Source organism: Gorilla gorilla, chromosome 3, assembly GCF_029281585.2.
Source record: "Gorilla gorilla gorilla isolate KB3781 chromosome 3, NHGRI_mGorGor1-v2.1_pri, whole genome shotgun sequence".
NCBI lineage: Eukaryota > Metazoa > Chordata > Mammalia > Primates > Hominidae > Gorilla > Gorilla gorilla.
The window spans coordinates 48,464,600-48,485,866 of NC_073227.2; the positions used below are offsets into that span (position 1 = coordinate 48,464,600).

The 21,267-nt window shown below is 41.4% G+C and overlaps 1 protein-coding gene across 17 annotated transcripts in view; it reads right to left on the reverse strand.

The window, feature by feature from the left end:
* RBM47 (RNA binding motif protein 47) overlaps positions 1-21,267 on the reverse strand; it is a 208,647-nt gene that overhangs the window by 21,633 nt on the left and 165,747 nt on the right. The gene's annotated exons all lie outside the window — the stretch shown is intronic.

Here is a 21,267-nt window from a genome sequence, read left to right on the forward strand (position 1 = left end):
GAGGGCGGATCACAAGGTCAGGAGATTGAGACCATCCTGGCTAACACGGTGAAACTCCGTCTCTACTAAAAATACAAAAAATTAGCCGGGTGTGCTGGTGGACGCCTGTAGTCCCAGCTACAGGGGAGGCTGAGGCAGGAGAATGGCGTGAGCCCGAGAGTCGGAGCTTGCAGTGAGCCGAGATCACACCACTGCACTCCAGCCTGGGCGACAGAGCGAGACTCCGTCTCAAAAAAAAAAAAAAAAAAGACAGTGTTGTTTAGCTGCCTTTCCCCCTCTTCCAAGCTGTTTTCCGTTTAACTCCAATGGCCAAATTTATGAGACATGGATGAAGAAAATGTCTGATGAAGGTTGTTGGCTCAGCTCCTGACACTTATATATTAATAATTTCTTAAAATTCCAAAAGAGATACAAGAGGGTTTGTTTTCATTCATTCATTCATTCAGCAAATAGTTATTGACCACCTGCTATGTGCCAGATACTGTGCTAGCTATGGTGGACCTCGTCCTTGTGGAGTTGACTTCTGAGTTAACTGAACTCAATTAACTGAATTACGCTTCAAATGCCAAATAGGTGAGAATTGAGGTATTTGTACTCATGGTTACTGACCAGAGCCTGCTTCAAAAGGGTCGTACACCTCAACATTGTTAACATTCGTTTCTGATAAGGCCATAGTTCCCCAAGTTAAAAGCCCATATACCATCAGAATTTTGCTTTTAAATATATCAGGGGTGTCTGGGGACTTAGTGTGAAATACCATATCCTGAATGTTGAGATTCTTGCTTGGGGCAGAAGTGTGGACAGAATGAATAATAAGTATACTTCAGAAGTAGAAACTTATCTGTGAGCAAATCAAAATATCTAGATAAATAACACAGAGTTCCCCAGTTTCATCCATTCACCATGTGACAGTTTTAAAAGGGGCTGGGCACTCTGGTTTAGGCTTCGTAGCATGTTGAATAAATGCAAGTCTCTAGAGTCAGACAGTCTGAAGTCCAAATCTTAGTTCCTCTACTTCTAGCTGTGAACCTTGAGAAAAGCCATTTAACATCATTAAGAATCTATATTCTCATCTCTAAAATGATGACTGTATTAACCAATGTTTACTGAATGCCTATTATGTCACAGGCAGAGTGCTATGCTTGTGCATATTAACTCATTCTAATCCTCACAGTGTCTATATGGGATATTACTAGGGTCTCCACCCTACAGATAGGGAAACTGAGGCACAGAGTGGCTAAGTAGATTCTCAGTTAATGAGCATCAGAGCTGGTGTGTGAACCCTGGGAGTCTGATTTTCATCATAGGGCTGTGATGAGGATTAAGTAAAATGATTTGTGTAAAGTTCTTAGTGCAGAACCTAGCACTAAGTGATCAAGGAATGTTAGCACAAGAAAATTGAACTTAAGGCTGGGCGTGGTGACTCATACCTTTAATCCTAACACTTTGGTATGCTGAGGCAGGAGAACTGCTTGAGCTCAGGAGCTTGAGACTAGCCTGGGCAACATAGTGAGACCCCATCTCTACAAAAATTTAAAAAATTAGCTGGGTGTGGTGGCGTAACACCTGTGGTCCCAGCTATTTGGGAGGCTGAGGTGGGAGGATCACTTGAGCCTGGGAGGTCAAGGCTGCAGTGAGCTATGATTGTGCCACTGTACTCCAGCCTAGGTGACAGAGTAAGACCCAGTCTCAAAAAAAAAAAAAAAAAAAAAAGGAAAAAAGACAATCAAACTTAAAAAAAAAAAATTGAACTGGAGGGAAGAATCTTGCCCCATGTAGGATTCTGTGTTTATGGGAAAACAGGCAAGAGGTTATCCCAGCCAACTTTAAACCAGTCAGTAGAGAAGCCTAGCCTGTGAGTTCTGGTGGAGACTAGTGTATCAGAGTCTCCCAGATTCCTTTCATAGCAGGTAAGCTGTCTGGCAGTGTGATTCTCCACTGGTGATGTGGCTTATGCATCCATGTGTAAGCCTGTTTCTCACCTAATTCTTGGCTAAAGCACTTTGCAGAAGCTCTCCCAGAAAGAACATGAAGAGACTTGCCACATTGGATGCAAAATGTCCAACCATCTATGTAGATGCCAAATCCCCAGAGGTAGGACCCTCCCAGCACACAGCTATTCTTCCCAACACTAAAAATGCATGAGTCTTCACTGAAGGCTGCTAGCATTAAATAAACATGGCAATATATTTGAAATAAATCATTTACTCACAGTTTTGTATATAAAACAAGCAGAAAAAATATACTTTCAAATCAAGCTATTATTATTCTGAACTAGGGATTTTTGTTATGTTTTAGGGAGAGTTTGAACTTGTTGGGTTAAAATAAAATTTCAAGGCAAACCGGTAAAGCAGACATCATCAAGGATTTGAATTCTCTTTTTAGCGTTGGTTCAGAGTAGCTTTCATTAGGATTTTAACTTTGAACTGGGACATTTTAGAGGGCAAAGGATACCAGTGTACTACTGGGAAATATTTTCAATGTTTACATACCAGTCTTTACCTAGGATCAAAATCATGCATGAGTTTACTCTAGAATTAATAAGACTACCGGTCCGTTGCAGTGGCTCAGGCCTGTAATCCCAGCACTTTGGAAGGCTGAGGCGGGTGGATCACAAGGTCAGGAGTTCAAGACCAACCTGGCCAAGATGGTAAAACCCCACCTCTACTAAAAATTCAAAACAGGCCAGGCGCAGTGGCTCACGCCTATAATCCCAGCACTTTGGGAGGCTGAGGCGGGTGGATCACAAGGTCGGGAGAGCGAGACCATCCTGGCTAACACAGTGAAACCCCATCTCTACTAAAAATACAAAAAAATTAGCCGGGCATGGTGGCAGGCACCTGTAGTCCCAGTTACTCTGGAGGCCGAGGCAGGAGAATGGCGTGAACCCGGGAGGTGGAGCTTGCAGTGAGCTGAGATCGTGCCACTGCACTCCAGCCCGGGTGACAAAGCGAGACTCCGTCTCAAAAAAATAAAAATAAAAAAATAAAAAAACAAACAATTAGCCAGGCATGGTGGTGGGTGCCTGTAATCTCAGCTACTCGGGAGGCTGAGGTAGAGAATTGCTTGAACCTGGGAGGCAGAGGTTGCAGTGAGCTGAGATTGCGCCACTGCACTCCAGCCTGGGTGACAGAGTGAGACTCCATCTCAAAATAAATAAATAAATAAGACTACAAGTTAACTTTGGTTCACAGCTCTTGGAGTGTGACTGTGAGAGTGTGTGTGTGTGAGTGTGAGTGTGTGTGTTTGAGTGTGTGTGTGTGTTTGAGATGAGTATGCAATTTGGAATTCTTGGGAGAGCTTTATTTGCTGACCAACTGACAAATTGCAATTTGAAGCTATATACAGTGGGGTACTGTGTCTTCCAATCACTACCTGGAATTTAATTCAGTGGAGGGTTTTAAAATGTGTTGATCCAAGAGATAATTCTATCTCTGTGGTTAGATTTCTATTTTGATGTTCATTATTCATACCATAAAATTTTGTCCTAATAATCACGTCTTAAGCATGACCTAACACACACAATGCACATAAGAGCAAAGGCTTTGGAGTCAGAGATCTAAGTTCAAGTCATGACTGTGCCACTTACTAGCTGTGTCTCCTCAGGCAAGTCACCTTAGTTCCATTTCCACATCTCTAAGATGGTTCTAGTAACAGCACCAGGACTAAGTGACATTTGGCAATGTGTGGCACACAATTTGTTTAAAAAGCTTGGCAATTATTATTATTACTTTAAAGAATGTCACTTAAAAGCCATAGTTTGTGTTTTAGAGAGGAGTCTCTCACAAAAGTTCAGAATAACCTCATGGTTTACAGAAAAATTATTTGATTATTTGGTAAAGGAAGATGTTGCCCCAAACTTGGGGTGAAGGAGGGGGTGGGGTAGGAAATCAGAGAGAAAAACAGTTTCTGCAAAAGGTTTCCAAGATTTGGCCTTACCCTGAGCATTTATCTTACTGCCTTGGTCCAAGTCTACCACCACCCAGTAGAATAAACATTGGAGAGGACACGCCCACTCTCGGGCAGGCCCCTGGCACCAGGATGTTTCTATTACCTCAGAGTTTGAAAGTGGAAAAGGAGTTCCACTCAAAATGGAGGCAGAACATGGAATTTACTCGGGAGGCCAAACAATAAGCCGAAGACTTTGAAACACGGGCTCTTTTTTTCTATCACAGGCAGGGACCTCTTGCTATTGAAAAGCATGGCCCTTGGGGCACATAAACATCTCTCCTTGACTCTCCTTTCTTTAGGTAAAATCCTGGGAGGTTGAAGATACAACGGAATAATGACATTCCGGGCCGTGCCTTCTGCCCACCCCTCGCTCATCTGAGAAAGCGTTCATTCATAATGGGTCTTAATTGTGTTGATGATTGTACAGATTTTGTTATGTCAAAGCACATCATTCAATGAATGCTTGTGTATGATAAACAGATGCAAAGCCAAGAGGCTCAATTTTCCCAGGCGTTTCTATCAACACACACCTGAGAATGCGGCCTTTTGCTGTGGGTTCTCAGGGAGGCCTGCTGTGTACTACAAGACAGCTGAAGCCACCCTCCCAAAAGGGGTGGAGTGGGGAGATTTTCTGCAGGGGTTTGGCAGCACACAAATACCAGTTAGGAAACTATCATCTTGTTCCCTTTATTTATTTATTTATTTAGATGGAATCTCATTCTGTCACCCAGGCTGGAGTGCAGTGGCGCGATCTCGGCTCACTGCAGCCTCCACCTCCCAGGTTCAAGTGATTCTCCTGCCTCAGCCTCCTGAGTAGTTAGGACTACAGGCATGCACCACCACGCCCAGCTAAGTTTTGTACTTTTTTTAGTAGAGATGAGGTTTCACCATGTTGGCCAGCCTGGTCTCGAACTCCTGGCCTCAAATGATCTGCCTGCCTTGGCCTCCTAAAGTGCTGGGATTATAGGTGTGAGCCACCGCACCTGGCCTTGTTCCCTTTAAATAAGCATTACTTATACTTTGTCTCAAAAGGTTGATGGGGTAATGCTGAAACCAACAAAAATGAAACCCACAAATTCAGCACACATATGCCTCCCGGGCCAACGTTTTTCCAATCCATGAACAAACAGTAGGAGGGACTTCTAGTTTCACTCCTTACCTTGGCTCCTTTGACCTAAGCCTTTGAGGGATCTGGCAAGGAACAGAAAGGCCGACTGGCAGACACCAGAAAGGAAAAGGAAGGAGAAGCCACAGTGGCTTCTATCATTTAACACTAGTTTGAATTCACACAGTGTTTTGCAATTTATAAAATTCTTTCAGGCTGGGCAAGGTGGCTAACGCCTGTAATTCCAGCACTTCGGGAGGCTGAGGTGGCCAGATCACCTGAGTTGAGGAGTTTGAGACCAGCCTGGCTAAATAGTGAAACTCTGTCTCTACTGAAAAAAAAAAAAAAAAAATACAAAACTTAGCCAGGCGTGGTGGCATGCGCCTGTAGTCCCAGCTACTTGGGAGGCTGAGGCAGAAGAATTGCTTGAACCTGGGAGGCGGAGGGTGCAGTGAGCCGAGATCGCACTAATGCACTCCAGCCTGGGTGACACATGAGACTCTGTCTCAAAAAAGAAAAAAAAAAATTATTTCACATATATATCTAATTACATAAAATCCCAGATTTTGAGCTGCTCAGGGAATATAGGTGTTCTCCAGACATTGCAAATTTGGGGGCAGGGGGTGCGCATAAAATTGCTTTCTGTCGAGAATTACTGGTGGAGTCTATCTTGGAGCTGTGTAATATGATTATATACTGGCACACATGGTAGGTACTTTTTAAATAGAGAAGAAGTTGTTATTTTCTACAGCCCTCCCTCAACATGGGCCTGGTGTCTTGATCTGGCTCTTACGAATAGTCAAGGCTGGCCGGGCACAGTGGTTCACGCCTGTAATCCCAGCACTTTGTGAGGTTGAGGTGGGAGGATCACTTGAGCCCAGGAGTTCGAGACCAGCCTGGGCAACATGGCAAGACGCAGTTGCTACTAAAAAAAGAAAAAGAAAAAAAAAAAAAGTCAAGGCTATCAAGACTGAGAAATGTGCAACATTTTTCAAGGGTTTGAGGTAAGTGTCTCTATGATACAATAATACTCATTTAATTTGGTTGAAACACTATCAATTTAATTTTCAAACAAAACAGCAACTACCATAAAGGCTTGTTAAGACTGGTTCTGCTGTCTAATTGACTTGTCATCACAGCAAACTTGACAGGCCTGGGTCATACAAACATCACTGCCGAAATCAGTCTAAAGCATCCAACTGTCTCATTTAAATTCAGACCCCGCTGCTACATGGACACATGAGAACTGCTGACAATCTGGTTTTTAAGACTTGGGCTGTTTTCAAATGTCATTACTGGTTTCTTCAATAATGCAATAGCCCTTACTTAAAATTTACAGTTTTTTTTTAAAGACATACTGTGAACAATCACTGAAAATGGGCTTCTGGGATACAGTCAATTCACTGGTACTAAAGTCAGCATCTGTACAGGTCTGTAGGCAAAAGGCAATGATGTGGTAGAATAAATGATTAAACAATATTTGCATATGAATTGATTCATTCACTCGCTCATTCAAACACTAATTGAGCACTGGCTGCGTACCAGGCTGTGCTAAATGCTTAGGGATACAGTGGTGGCTACTGCATGTTCCTTGGAGTTCACAGTCTGGCAAGGGTAGATGAAGAAGGAAGGGGAGGCCAGGAACAGCGGCTCATGCCTGTAATCCCAGCACTTTGGGAGGCCAAGGCGAGCAGATTGCCTGAGGTCAGGAGTTTGAGACCAGCCTGGCCAACATGGCAAAACCCTGTCTCTACTAAAAATACAAAAATTAGCCGGGCGTGGTGGCATGTGCCTGTAGTCTCAGCTACTTGGGAGGCTGAGGCAGGAGAATTGCTTGAACCCAGGAGGTAGAGGCTGCAATGAGCCGAGATCATGCCACTGCACTCCAGCCTGGGCGACAGAGCGAGACTCCATCTCAAAAAATAAATAAATAAATAAATAAGGAAAGGGAGGAGACAGAGCAGAGGGAACATTATGAGCAAAGGTGGGCATTTGCAAAAATGCTGAGATAGCCTCGAATAGCTGAAATGAAGGAGGTGGATATGGGGCAGAAGATGAGGCTCAAAAAGAAAATGAAAGCAGATTGTGAAGGGTCTAAGTCTGTCACTTTCTGTGGTAGACAGCGGAGAGCCGCCAAGCTTTAGCCATGACTAGGAAGTCCAGGCTGAGTCCTCAGTGAAAGAATGAGTAGCTCTTGCACCAGGAGTTTTATTTATTCAGAGGAATAGAAACAATTTTATAAATTTGTTTATGAAGTATTCTGCTAAGCAAGCAGGAGGCCTGAGTAGTGTTTATAAGGGGACAAGAGACCGAAAACTCAGGAATTAAAAGCACGGGATAAACCTGAAGTTCTGTATCTTGTCAGCCTTAGTCTAGCGTCCGCCAGGTCAAATCTACCATCTATTATAAACATCCGCCTTTTCATAATACATAACACTACTGCAGTTTTTTTTTAAGCCTTTTTTCTACAATTAGAATGTAAACTCTGAGAGAGCAGAATTTATGTCTCTTCTTGGTTATCATAAACTCCTCAAAGCTTGACACTTAAAAGACAATAAATATTTGTCAAATAATTAAATGGACTGTGATTTCCTTCTTTTTTTTTTTTTTTTTTTTAGACAGAGTCTGACTCTGTCGCCCAGACTGGAGTGCAGTGGCTTGATCTTGGCTCACTGCAAACTCCACTTCCCGGGTTCAAGCAGTTCTCCTGCCTCAGCCTCCCGAGTAGCTGGAACTACAGGCACCCACCACTGCACCCGGCTAATTTTTGTATTTTTAGAGACGGGGTTTCACCATGTTGGCCAGGATGGTCTCGAGCTCCTGACCGTGTGATCTGCCCGCCTCAGCCTCCCAAAGTTCTGGGATTACAGGCTTGAGCCACTGTACCCGGCCCTTTTCCTTCTTAATAACATAATTAATAGCGATAAATACTTAAAGATTACTTATTTTCGTACAAGGCACTGTGCTAGAAATGGGTGGGAGGGAACATAAAAAAACCATATAAGATTGTTCAGCCCTAGGAGGTCACAAAACTTCCTTCAACAAACATTGATTGAGTGCCAAAATGAAGACAGTGGCTTAGTAAAGTGCACAAGCAAGGATGGACTGTGGGCCAAGACAGACTTCAGGGAATAAGCCAGCTATCACATGTAGCCAAGGATTGAAAATCTGCACATTTCTTGTTTAATTATATTTAGAGACAGATGGAAATTATGCAGCAGTAGAAGTTCTACTTATCCTCTTACACTTAGAACTAATTATGTTATCATATGCCATGTTATTGCCAATGTAATACACAATGATGTTAAATAATTGATTAAGATGATGAAGATGAACTCCATTTTATTGAACATCTTTATGAGTGAGACCTTCTGCTGACTGTCAGCAGTTAGCACCATGAGAGAATTTCAGAGGAGGATACTGTCCCACCCCATGTCTAGTATTTCTGGAGAAGTGGCTGGAGAGTGTATTTCACTTACATGCTAAGAACAGAGCAGCGCTAAAAGAGAATAGCCAGCTTAAATGCAATCCTCCCTACAGGGAAGGAGATGAATTAGAAATAATCTCTCTTGTTCTGTGCTCTCAGAGGTCAAAATTTTTTTTAAAAAAAGAAAGAAATAATCTCTCCAAGAGTTTCCTTAATGTATGGTTTTAAAACTCCCAAGTTAATGATAGTTAACTATTTTTTTGAACACGTATGTGTAATTTGATTTCTCATGACATTTCTATGAGTGGAAATTTTAAATGTGGGCTCTAGAGTACGGGGTAGACGCCTGCTGGAGACCTGCACATTTGACTCCCTGGCTGTTTTCATAAAGTTTTGTTGGCACATAACCACAGCCATTCGTTTACATATAGTCTGTGGCTGCATTTATGGGGACAATGGCAGAGTTAAGTAGCAGCAGAGATGATACGGCCTATGAAATCTAAAGTGTTTACTGTCTGGACCTTTACTGCAAACATTTGCCAACCTCTGCTCTAAAGTCAGATTTCCTGGGTTTGAGCCCCAGCTCTTCAGCTGTGTAGCTGTGTGACACATTGGTAAACTAACTATTTAAAATCCTGATTCCTCATTATCCTCACCTGCAAAATGAGACTAGTAATAATTATTGCTATCTCAAAGCATCACTGTGAGGAATAAATGAGATAGCCAAGGGCTTAGAATGAAGCTAAGTAAGGGTGTGATCAGTGTTAGCTATTACTGCCCCCTTTTAATTTTTTTATTATTTATTTATTTACTTATTTTTATTCATTTATTTATTTTTTGAGACGGAGTCTCACTCTGTCACCCAGGTTGGAGTGCAGTGGCACCATCTCAGCTCACGGCAATCTCCGCCTCCTGGGTTCAAGCGAATCCTGCCTCAGCCTCTCGAGTAGCTGGGACTATAGACAAATGCCACCATGCCCGGGTAATTTTTTTGTATCTTTAGTACAGACAGGGTTTTGCCATGTTGGCCAGGCTGGTCTCGACCTCCTGACCTCATGTGATCCGCCCACCTCAGCTTCCCAAAGTGCTGAAATTACGTGGTGGCTCACGCCTGGCCATACTGCCCCTTTTTAAAGATCAGGAGATTGAGGGTGTCAAATAACTTGACCCAACTTACAGAATTGAAATGTAGGTCAATCTGATGACAAAGCCAAAGCTCTTTCTACCATGATACTCAGTCTTTGCTACTTACTTACTTACAGCAGGTTTAGCAATAGCCAGTGTTAACAGGATAAGACCACGATTGGCGAGAAATGGACATTGGCTGATAGAGTGGAAGGAATTTCCAGTACAGACACATGGTAAAGTTGTTGGGAAATCATTACTTTCTACCATCCCCATCGCTTCCCCTCTGCACCCTCCCCACCACTCTTCTAAGCTTTCAAAGAATTCTGCAAACTGTCCCATAGCCTATTTCTGGCTCTTTGTAAAGGAGTTAACATGTTCAAACTATGTTTTTAGACTTAAAAACCTATGGAATTAAATTCTTAAATGGAAATGTTGAAGGACTAGAATTCACGTAATCGCAATGTTTAAGTGAGAACATGGGACTGTGATGAGGCAGTGATTCCACGCCCAGGCTCTGGAGCCAGACTGCCTCGCTTCTTATCTCTTGACTGTACTACTTGAAAAACAAATGCCATCACACAAGTCACTTTCTCTCCTTGAGCCCCAGCTTCACCATCTATAAAATGGTGATAATATTATCATTAACAATGTTGGGAGGATTAAAAAGTACCTGGCTGGTTGGGCGTGGTGGCTCAAGCCTATAATTCCAGCACTTTGGGAGGCTGAGGTGAGAAGCTCGCTTGAGCTCAGGCTGGGCAACATAGTGAGACCCTGTCTCTACAAAAAATACAAAAATTAGCCAGGTGTGGTGGTTCCAGCTACTCAGGAGGCGGAGGTGGGAGGATTGCTTCAGCCTAGGATGTTGAGGCTGCAATGGGCCGTGATTGCATCACTGCACTCCAGTCTGAGCAACAGAGGGTAACCCTGCCTCATAGCAAACAAACAAAAAGAAACAAAAAAGAAAAAAGTACCTGGCTACAGTAAATGCTCAAGGCCCTTTGTTATTATTTCAGATGGTCAAGAATAAATGTTTTTCAAGGATCTTCTTTTTGTAGACAACTGTGTAGTCACAGTTTAGAGTCGCAAATTATCTGCCTGGCAAGATACTTTTTAAAATTAAAATGTAAAGAACCTGAGGGGATTCACTCCCAAATGTTTATGGACAAACTGAAAGGGCATTTACACAGATATTACCTTCTACATTTACGTGAGAAAGTGCTTTAAGACACTGTACATGTGAAATGTGTAGTTATAATGGCTACTACTATGTTCTCTTTTATATTTTCTAATTATGTAAGTATTATGTTCTTTTTATCACTACTTTGTATTCCTGCACGGGAGCTTTGTGCCTACCCATTGAATGTAGTAGGCCCTAAATATTGCCTGTTAACTAATTATGGTGTCATATACCATGTTAAAATTAAAATATTACAATTACTGAAGCAGGTTTAAGAGAGAAACCTGGGCATAATATACTTAGAAAAACTTTATGTGCCAGAAGTTGAATATATGAACTGGTAGTTTGACGCATGATTACTTTTTAATTATAAAAGTCATCTTTAATTGCAAAAAATTCATAATAGTGTTCTTTTAGATAGGAAATTTCCTGTGTTAAGAATATGATTCAAGTTACTGAGAATTTATAGATATATATTTCCTGTACATACTATTCCTATATATCTATATATACCAACAATACTATACAAAAGTATTAGTCCCATTTTCTTTTTTTTCTTTTCTTTTCTTTTTTCCTTTTTTTTTTTTTTTTGAGACAAGGGCTCTGTCACCCAGGCTGGGGTGCAGTGGCATGATCACGGCTCACTGCAGCCTCAACTTCTCAGGCTCAAGCAATCCTCCTACCTCGACCTCTCAGGCTCAAGGGATCCTCCCACCTCAGCCTCTCAAGTTGCTGGGACTACAGGTCCTCACCACCATGCCTGGCTAATTTTTTACTTTTTTGTAGAGATGAGGTCTCACCACGTTGCCTAAAGTTGTTCTCAAACTCCTGGGCTCAAGCAATCCTCCTGCCTTGGCCTCCCAAAGTGCTGGGATTAAAGGCGTGAGCCAACACGCCCGGCCAGCCTCATTTTCTTGATGGAGAAACTGAGAAGGAGGGTGATCATGTGCTTACTTCAAAATCACAGTTAGATAATGGCAAGTTTGTGATTGTAATTTTATAAAGATGCCTTATCTTTGGGGTGATACTTTATAATTTAACTTCTTTTTGGCAGTAGAGTTGTTTTATATCCAAAACCAAACCAAACCCAGAGAGTCCAAATATAAAAGATAGAATTTAAAAAAATTTTAAAATTTGTGGGGGCCGGGCGTGGTGGCTCACGCCTGTAATCCCAACACTTTTGGAGGCCAAGTGGAGCGGATCACCTGAGATTAGGAGTTCAAGACCAGCCTGGCCAACATGGTGAAATCCCGTCTCTACTAAAAAATACAAAAATTAGCCGGGCGTGGTGGCCTGGCGCCTGTAATCCCAACTACTTGGGAGGCTGAGACAGGGAGAATCACTTGAACCCAGGAGGCAGAGGTTGCAGTGAGCCGAGATAGTGCCACTGCACTCCAGCCTGGGTGACAGAGTGAGACTCCGTCTCAAAAAAAAAAAAAAAAAAAAAGGCATTTTAAAATTTGTGTGTAAAAGGCTGTTTACTCAGGGTGGAATGTAGTGACACGATCTCAGCTCACTGCAACCTCCACCTCCCAGGTTCAAGTGATTTTCGTGCCTCAGCCTGGGATTACAGGTGCATACCACCACGCCCAGCTAATTTTTTTTGTATTTTTAGTACAGACAGGGTTTCACCATGCTGGCCAGGCTGGTCTTGAACTCCTAACGTCAAGTGATCCACTGGCCTTAGCCTCCCAAAGTGCTGGGATTACAGGCATGAGTCACTGTGCCCAGCCAAGGGTATTTTTCATTCGTTAAATTTCTTAAATTTTACTATCACATTGGGGATTAAGTTTAAAAAAATTTTCTTAAATTTATGCTCAAACAGATTTAGAAAGTAAACTTTTTGCTGGGTGTGGTGTCCTAGCACTTTGGGAGGCTGAGGTAGGTGGATCACCGGAGCCTGGGAGTTTGAGACCAACCTGGGCAACATAATGAGACCCCACCTCGAATAAAGTCAAATAAAATTAAATAAAACAAAATAAAATAAAATGAAAGTGAACGTTCCCAAACATAAACTTACAGTCATTATAATGGTGTGTGAATGCTAGTCTTTTCCTCCTAATTTGAAACTATATTAGTAGTTTGCAAGTACTAGTTATATAGTAACAGTATGGTCTATTATTACCGTGTTATATCACACATGAATACCTGTACAATATGCACCTTCTGGTGGTATGTCAAATAGTAGTATACAAAAATAACATAGGTCTTTTTGTAAAGCAAATGACAAATTGCCTGTCCTGAAACAAAGGCTCTGAAACAGACTGACATAGTCAAACATTAGCTTCAGTTGTAGGTGTGACCTTCTGCTTTTATTTGGTGAACATTAGTCATTTCAGTTGCAACTAGGAAACAATATCTGCTATTATAGAAGAAAACAGATCCTGATTATGTTGATGTCATGTTCATTGACCAGTTATCTCAAGGCAATAATTATAGCAGAATAGCATTCGCCCAGGAATACTCTTAACATTGAAAAAGTCATGAGTTAAAATACTTTCTTCTATAAATGTTTAAGTTTAATGTGGGGTATTTTGGAAGCTAAAAATATTTTCAAAATCAACTATATTTATGACAATATGACCATAGTAGGCTGTTTATGAGAAAATATAAAAAAGGAAGTGAACTTTCTGGTGGGGGATCACTTAAAGACAAAATGCATTAAATACAACTTTAATCCAGAAAATACGTGTTCTTTTTATTCATTGCATTGTTTCAATGTTGTTCCACCTTTCCAGCTCTGGTGATAATTGTTTTTTTTTCCCCCTTTTATTTTCTTCCTTTTTTGGGTACACAGTGAAAAACAAAAAAACATAGCTTAAAAAACAGGTCCTTCTGCAAACATACGGCTAAGGTTAAACTCTAATACCCCATGGCTTGTTTACTTTAAAAATTTGGAAAAGTAAGCACCATGAATTCATTGATATGAGTAGGAACCTGCGTCATCCTGTGGTATTTCTGAATATTGTGGGCTCTTTTATCAATTTCATTTGTTTCTAAGTCTTTCCAAAGAACTCTATTAGAAATGAGGCCATCTGAGACAGGTCCTTTAACACAGAAAAAGTAAAATTCACCTTCTATTATGAAGTGATTTTAGATATTAAAGGCTCTTTCCACTTCTTTATGCATTGTTTGAAATGTCTTAGAAAAGTTAAAACAATAGTGTTTATACTTTATTTTATTAGCTACACTTGAAGCATTTCAAAGGCAGTGATGCTTATTTTATCCCCAGTGCCTGGCACTGAATGAATGTTTGAATAAAAGAATGAATGGATAGAAGAATGAATGAATGTGCACTGTCTTTTGTAAGAAACATGGTAGGACAAAGCTACAAAAAGAGTTTTCCTTTTATATCTAACATCCACCAAATTGCTTTGGACATTTTTTTCACATATCTATTTACTAAGTTTTGTGGGAGAGCCGTGCATACTAAGTTTTGTGGGAGAGCCGTGCATGGGGGTGCATGCCTGAAATCCCAGCTACTGGGGAGGTTGAGGTGGGAGGATTGCTTGAGCCTAGGAGTTCAAGGCTGCATTGAGCTATGATTGTGCCACTGCACTCCAGCCTGGGCAACAGAGCAAGACCCTGTCTCTAAAAAAAATTAATAATAAAAATAATTTAAAAAAACTTTTGTGGTTTACCTGCATATAGAACTGGGTACAAATAGTCATACCCAGGTACTATCTGGTGGTATTTCTGCATGGCCAAAAGGAGCCCATCAAAGAATGAATAGGCCAGCTTTAGTACAGGAGCTGGCATTTCTTTCTTCTTTCTTTTTTTGAGACAGAGTTTCACTCTTGTTGCTAAGGCTGGTGTGCAATAGTGTAATGGTGCTATCTGGGCTCACCACAGCCTCTGCCTCCACCTCCCAGGTTCAAGCAATTCTCCTGCCTCAGCCTCCCGGGTAGCTGGGATTATAGGCATGTGCCACCATGCCTATAGCTAATTTTGTATTTTTAGTAGAGACGGGGTTTCACCACGTTGGTCAGGCTGGTCTCAAATTCCCAACCTTAGGTGATCCACCCGCCTCGGCCTCTCAAAGTGCTGGGATTACAGGCCTGAGCCACCGCGCCTGGCCAGGAGCTGGCATTTCTAACACATGCCCAGGCATCAGGAATGTCACATGGAAAAGTCACACCAACCCCTAATGGATTATATTGAATGCCAATGTTAATATCCCTTGAGCCGTCTTGGTAAAGTAGGTACTGGCCAGGGAGCTATAAAATTTCCATCACTGTTTTTTTTTTTTTTTCTTTTTTCTTTTGGCCTTAACTGATATGCTTAGCTTCTGCTATACTGTCTCAGGAATTTGGTAGAGATTTTATGCCACAAGAAAATAGGCACATAAATGAGGCCTGCCCATGAAGGCAGTTTTTAATCACTCTTTTATTTGAAGGTATTTTAAGAGGCTGCTTATTACAGTGCTTGAGCTCGAGCTCGTGCATGCCAGAGCTCAACTGCTTGAGTTCAATACCATTTATTAACTGTGTGACTTCAGGCGAGTGACTTACTCTCCCAAGCTTCAGTTCACTCAACTGGAAAATGGGAATAGACCGGGTGTGGTGGCTCACGCCTGTAATCCCAGCTACTTGGGAGGCTGAGGCAGGACAATTGCTTGAACCAGGAAGGTGAAGGTTGCAGTGAGCTGAGATTGTGCCACTGCACTCCAGAGAGGCTGAGGCAGGTGGATCACCTGAGGTCAGGAGTCCAGGACCAGCCTGGCCCACATAGCAAAACCCCATCTCTACTAAAAATACAAAAGTTAGTCAGGCATGGTGGCAGGCGCCTGTAGTCCCAGCTACTCGGGACACTGAGGCAGGAGAATCTCTTGAACCCCAGAGGCAGGTGTTGCAGTGAGCCAAGATCGCACCACTGCACTCCAGCCTGGGTGAGAGAGTTAAGACTCTGTCTCAAAAAAAAAAAAAAAAAAAGATACTTATTAAAAGAAGAAGGAAGAGAAGGAAAACCAGTTTTCCCAGTCTCTATAATTAAACTAGGCAGTTAGAAACAATTGGAAATTCTTACAAATTTAAATAAAAAGCACAACTACATTAATTAAAGAAACTCAAGAAATATGCACTTAAATTAAGAATGGAAATGAACAGAAAATACATATCTAGAGTTTCACTGAACCTAGAGTATTTAAAATGAAAAATTCAGGTGTCAGGCAATTTATGATTTCCCAGGTCTACTAAACTCCTGGAACAATTGTTGGCATTTAATTGCTATTCATGTCTCGCGTACTCTGTACTTTCACTGAGTGCACTTGGAGTTAATATTTCAATTAAAAAACTAATATATCAGTAAAAATGCCCAGATTTGAGCTAATCATTTATTCCCAGGCTCACAGGGAAATACTGGATATTCTTCGAGTTAATAAAGTGTGAAATGACTTTAATTATTCAAGGGAAATATAGTATACCAGTCTTGCAAATGGTTTTTTTAGACAGCATGGTCTGTCTTATCCCATCCTACATCAAAAAATTTAATTGGCTTAGTTATTTCCTCTTTCCCAAATCCCTTTTTATGGCAAAGAGAAAATGAGGACCTACAGCAGCCCATGTTGCTGAGGACCTAAACCAGTCCCCGTGAAAACCAAAACAGGGATGGGCTGGATTTCAGTTTGTTTCTCATAGGTTCCGAAGTCAGAGTTTTAAAAGATTTAACAGGCTGGGCACAGTGGCTCATGCCTGTAATCCCAGCACTTTGGAAGGCTGAGATGGGCGGATCACCTGAGGTCAGGAGTTCAAGACCAGCATGGCCAACATGGAGAAACCCTGTCTGTACTAAAAAAGAAATACAAAAATTAGTCTGGCATGGTGGCAGGTGCCTGTAATCCCAACTACTCGAGAGGTTGAGGTAGGAGAATCGCTTGAACCTGGGAGGCAGAGGTTGCAGTGAGCCAAGATCGCACCATTGCACTCCAGCCTGGGTGACAAGAGTGAAAACTCCGTCTCAAAAAAAAAAAAAAAGATTTAACATTAATTTATTTGGAATTTGGACAGCCAACTGCCAATGTCAAGCATTCCAATGTTGAGAGCCTAATACAGAATCTTGTTCATGTGGGGAGACCCCTGAGACCCTGAGTTGCATTAGCATGGCACTACTGTCATCTCCAAGCCAGTCAGAGAACAGCGCCCATCCAGTGCAGACATTTGAAGCTAGGCGAGGCGGCTTACACAGCCTGGGGAGTCTTTGTACTTTTCAATATTCTCCAAGGGAAGTCTAGACAGACTTCACATTTTGTTAAGTACAGCTAGGTTCTGTCCACAATAAAACAGAACTAGGACAACTGTTTTGGAAACATAGTTAGCACATAATTGTAGCTAATTTAGTTTTTTTCTCTGAAGCAGCATGAAAAGAAATTTGTTTTTGTACAAAAGATGTTTTTATCTTCTATAGCCCACAATTCCCAGCAACAGAGTGTCCTCTCTCCTTCCCTCTGCTGCAAATATATGCACCTACATAACACCCACATGCACGTTTTTTTCTAGCCTAAGCCACTATCTACCCCTGCTGTTCTCTTTTTGGGGATTTCTTCAAGCATATTTACAAAACACTTGCTGAGCCCAACTGCCGCCTCACTGCTGTATCCTAGTTACATGAGCCATCAGTTCCCCAAACGCTTGCTTTCACCTGTCTGTTGGGAAACCACCGAAGCCTATACGAGGAAGAAAAATCATTCAGAACAAATGCTGGCTTGAATACTCATGTCGTTTTCTTAACTGCTTACACAGGCTTTCACCGAGATTTGGTGGGAATCAAAAGTACATCTTTAAAAGAATCCTGGCCTTTACCTTAACACTATATATAAAAATAAACTCAAATAGATCAAAGACCTAAATGTAAGAGCTAAAACTATAAAACTTAGAAGAAAATACAGGGGCAAACTTTCATGATATTGGATTTGGCAATGATTTTTTGGACAACCCCAAAAGCACAGCAACAAAAGAAAAAATAGATAAAGTAAACTTAATCAAAATTAATAACTTTTGTGCACCAAAGGACACTGTCAAGAGAGTGAAAAGGCAACCCACAGTGTAGGAGAAAATATGTGCAAATCATGTCTGATAGGGAATTGATATTCAGAACATATAAAGAACTACAACTCAATAACAAAAAGCAAACAAGCTAATTTAAAAATGGTCAAAAAAGTTGAATAGATATTTTTCCAAAGAAGATATACATTATACATCCGCAAAGATATACATTATACATCTGCATTACACATCTGCAAAGACCCTTGAAAAAATAAAGAAGACACACAGATGCCCCTTAAGGACAAGAGAAGATGCTCAACATCATTCATCATTAGGGAAATGCAAATCAAAGCCACCATGATATACAGCTTCACACTCACTGTGATGGCAATTATCAAAAAAACAAAACCACAAGTGTTGGTGAGAATGTGGAGAAACTGGAACCCTTGTGCACTGCTGGTGGGAATGTATAATGGTGCAGCTTCTGTGGGAAAAAGTATGGTGGTGCTTCAAAAATATAATCATAATAAACAGAAGTACCACATGAGCCAGCAGGTTCTCCTGATGCACAGTGCAAGAAATGAACATAAGTGGTAATAATAAATATTCAGTGAATGAATGTAGGCCTCACATATCTTTTTCCCATAGAGAGATTGAGGTTGGTAAGTAATAACAGATCTGGTGACACTGTCTTCTACTTTAGAGACCTGATATTGGCTAGAGGCGGGGTAGGTAAAGGGGAGGGAATAGGCTTTTATTAGGTTGGTGCAAAAGTGATTGCAGTTTTTGTCGTTACATTTAATGGCAAAAACTGCAATCACTTTTGCACCAACCTAAATATTTTTTGAGTATCTGTAAAAATATTTCTGGTTTTAAATCTTCCTAAATTGGTAATACACAGTTTTTACATGTGCCCTGTGAAACACACATTGTCATATATGATGCGTGGGGATAGGTGGGAAGGTGGGTAAAATTTGCTGTTTCTGAAAGAGTTGGACAATATCAAGAGCTTTACAGTGTTCATTAGTCAATTCTCATTAGCCCAGTGATTCCATTTATAGACATGTATAATCAAATACCCAAGCAAAGATTTACATTCAAATCTGTTTACTGCAGTTCTATTTATAATACAATGCAATGAACATAATAGTATATATTTACACGTAATGTAATAAACACAAATATTCAATGGTATAAAAATGGCCAATAAATTGTGGCATAGCCACAGCTTAGAGTACCTGTTTAATGTTCTCAGCTATTTTAACTTTGCTAAATAATATTTAAAGATATGCGGTAGTCCCCCTTCATCTGAGGAGGACCTGTTCCAAGATCCCCAGTGGATGCCTGAAACCTCTGATAGTAATGAACCCTATATATACTGTTTTTTCCTATACATATTTACATATATAATACATACCTATGATTAAGTTTAATTTATAAATTAGGCACAGTAAGAGATTAACAACAACAATAATAAAATGTAACAATTATAGCAATACTCTAATAATAAAGTTATGTGAGTGTGGTCTCTCTCTCTGTCTCAAAATATCATACTGTATGCCTCTATTTTTGGAATACAGTTGACAACAGGTAACTGAAACCGAGAAAAGTGAAACTGCAGATGGGGGCTGACTACTGTATATGAAAATTAAACAACCAGCCAGGCGCGGTGGCTCACGCCTGTAATCCCAGCACTTTGGGAGGCCGAGGCGGGAGGATCATGAGGTCAGGAGATCGAGACCACGGTGAAACCCCGTCTCTATTAAACATACAAAAAAAAAAATTAGCCGGGTACAGTGGCAGGCGCCTGTAGTCCCAGCTACTTGGGAGGCTGAGGCAGGAGAATGGCGTGAATCCGGGAGGCAGAGCTTGCGGTGAGCCGAGATCGCGCCACTGCACTCCAGCCTGGGCAACAGAGCAAGACTCTGTCTCAAAAAAAAAAAAAAAAAAAGAAAAGAAAATTAAACAACCAAACAAAATCAGAGTAAATACACCATGTTAATTCTGGTTATATTTGGATTGGGGGCTTATGGGTAGATTTTGTTACTTTTTTCTATAATTTCCAGATTTCCTTCTATTAGTATACTTTTATAAGAAGAAAAAAATTACAATTAAAAAAATTTTGCTCTCTGAGTCCCTGAATTCAATGGACTAAATCCAAAACCCAGCCTAGGGAACATGAAGACAAAGTACCTATTTTCTCTCGCAGGGATTATTGGGCACATCAGTGTCGCCGGCAGCCCCTCCCTGACACACCAATATCTACTGCCTCCACCTTCTGGAGCTATGTGAGGGCTAGGGTCCAAGGTCAGGGTGAAGCTAGTCTTTCTCTTATCTTCCCTTCCTAGCACACACAAGATTATCGTCCATAGAATAATCTCACTCACTAGATCCATAGAAAGATCTCAGCTCAGCAGGGCACTGTGGCTCATGCCTGTAATCCTAGCACATGGGAGGCCGAGGAGGGCAGATTGCCTGAGCTCAGGAGTTCAAGACCAGCCTGGGCAACACAGTGAAACCCTGTCTCTACTAAAAATACAAAAAAATTAGCTGGGCATGAAAATTAGCCGGGTGTGGTAGCGTGCACCTATAATCCCACCTACTCGGGAGGCTGAAGCAGGAGAATTGCTTGAACCCGGGAGGCGGCCGTTGCAGTGAGCCGAGATCGTGCCACTGCACTCTAGCCTGGGCGACAGAGCGAGACTCCACCTCCAAAAAAAAAAAAAGAGATCTTGGCTCACTGCAACCTCTGCCTCCTGGGCTCAGTCCTACTTGGAGGAGATTAAATGGTTGTCAAAGTGCTTTTACATATGTTGTGGTTCTTTGGACCGTCATGAATTGGGATGACAGTTATTTTTACCTCATATGACAGGCAAGGAAACAGAAACTTAGAGAAGGTATGAGGATTGATCAAAAATACAAGATACTATCACACTGAATCCTAGTCTAGTTTGTACCAAGAACCCATCCTCGTGTCACACAATCAAAATACAGTCTGACTGAAACATAGTTGACTGGCTGGGTGCTGTGGCTCATGTCCGTAATCCCAGGACTTTGGGAGGCTGAGGTGGGTGAATCTCTTGAGGCCAGCAGTTTGAGAACCAGCCTGGCCAAAATGGTAAAACCCCGTCTCTAATAAAAATATAAAAATCAGCCAGATGTGGTGGTACACACCTGTAATCCCAGCTACTCGGGAGGCTGAGTCACGAGAATTGCTTGAACCTGGGAGGTGAAGGCTGCAGTGAGCCGAGATCGCGCCACTGCACTCCACCCTGGGTAACAGAGTGAGACTCTGTCTCAAAAATAAAAAAAAGAAAGAAAGAAATACAGTTGACCTCTTTTTTGGGAGGTTAAGAGTCAGATTTATAAGCAACACATAGTTATATCTTGTCTCTTAAGTCACAAAGATGTAAAGTGTACAAAGACATAAAGGTTTATATTGAGGGTTCCAAATGACTTATCATGTTCTATATTCCACTAACGTTGCCACATGAACACA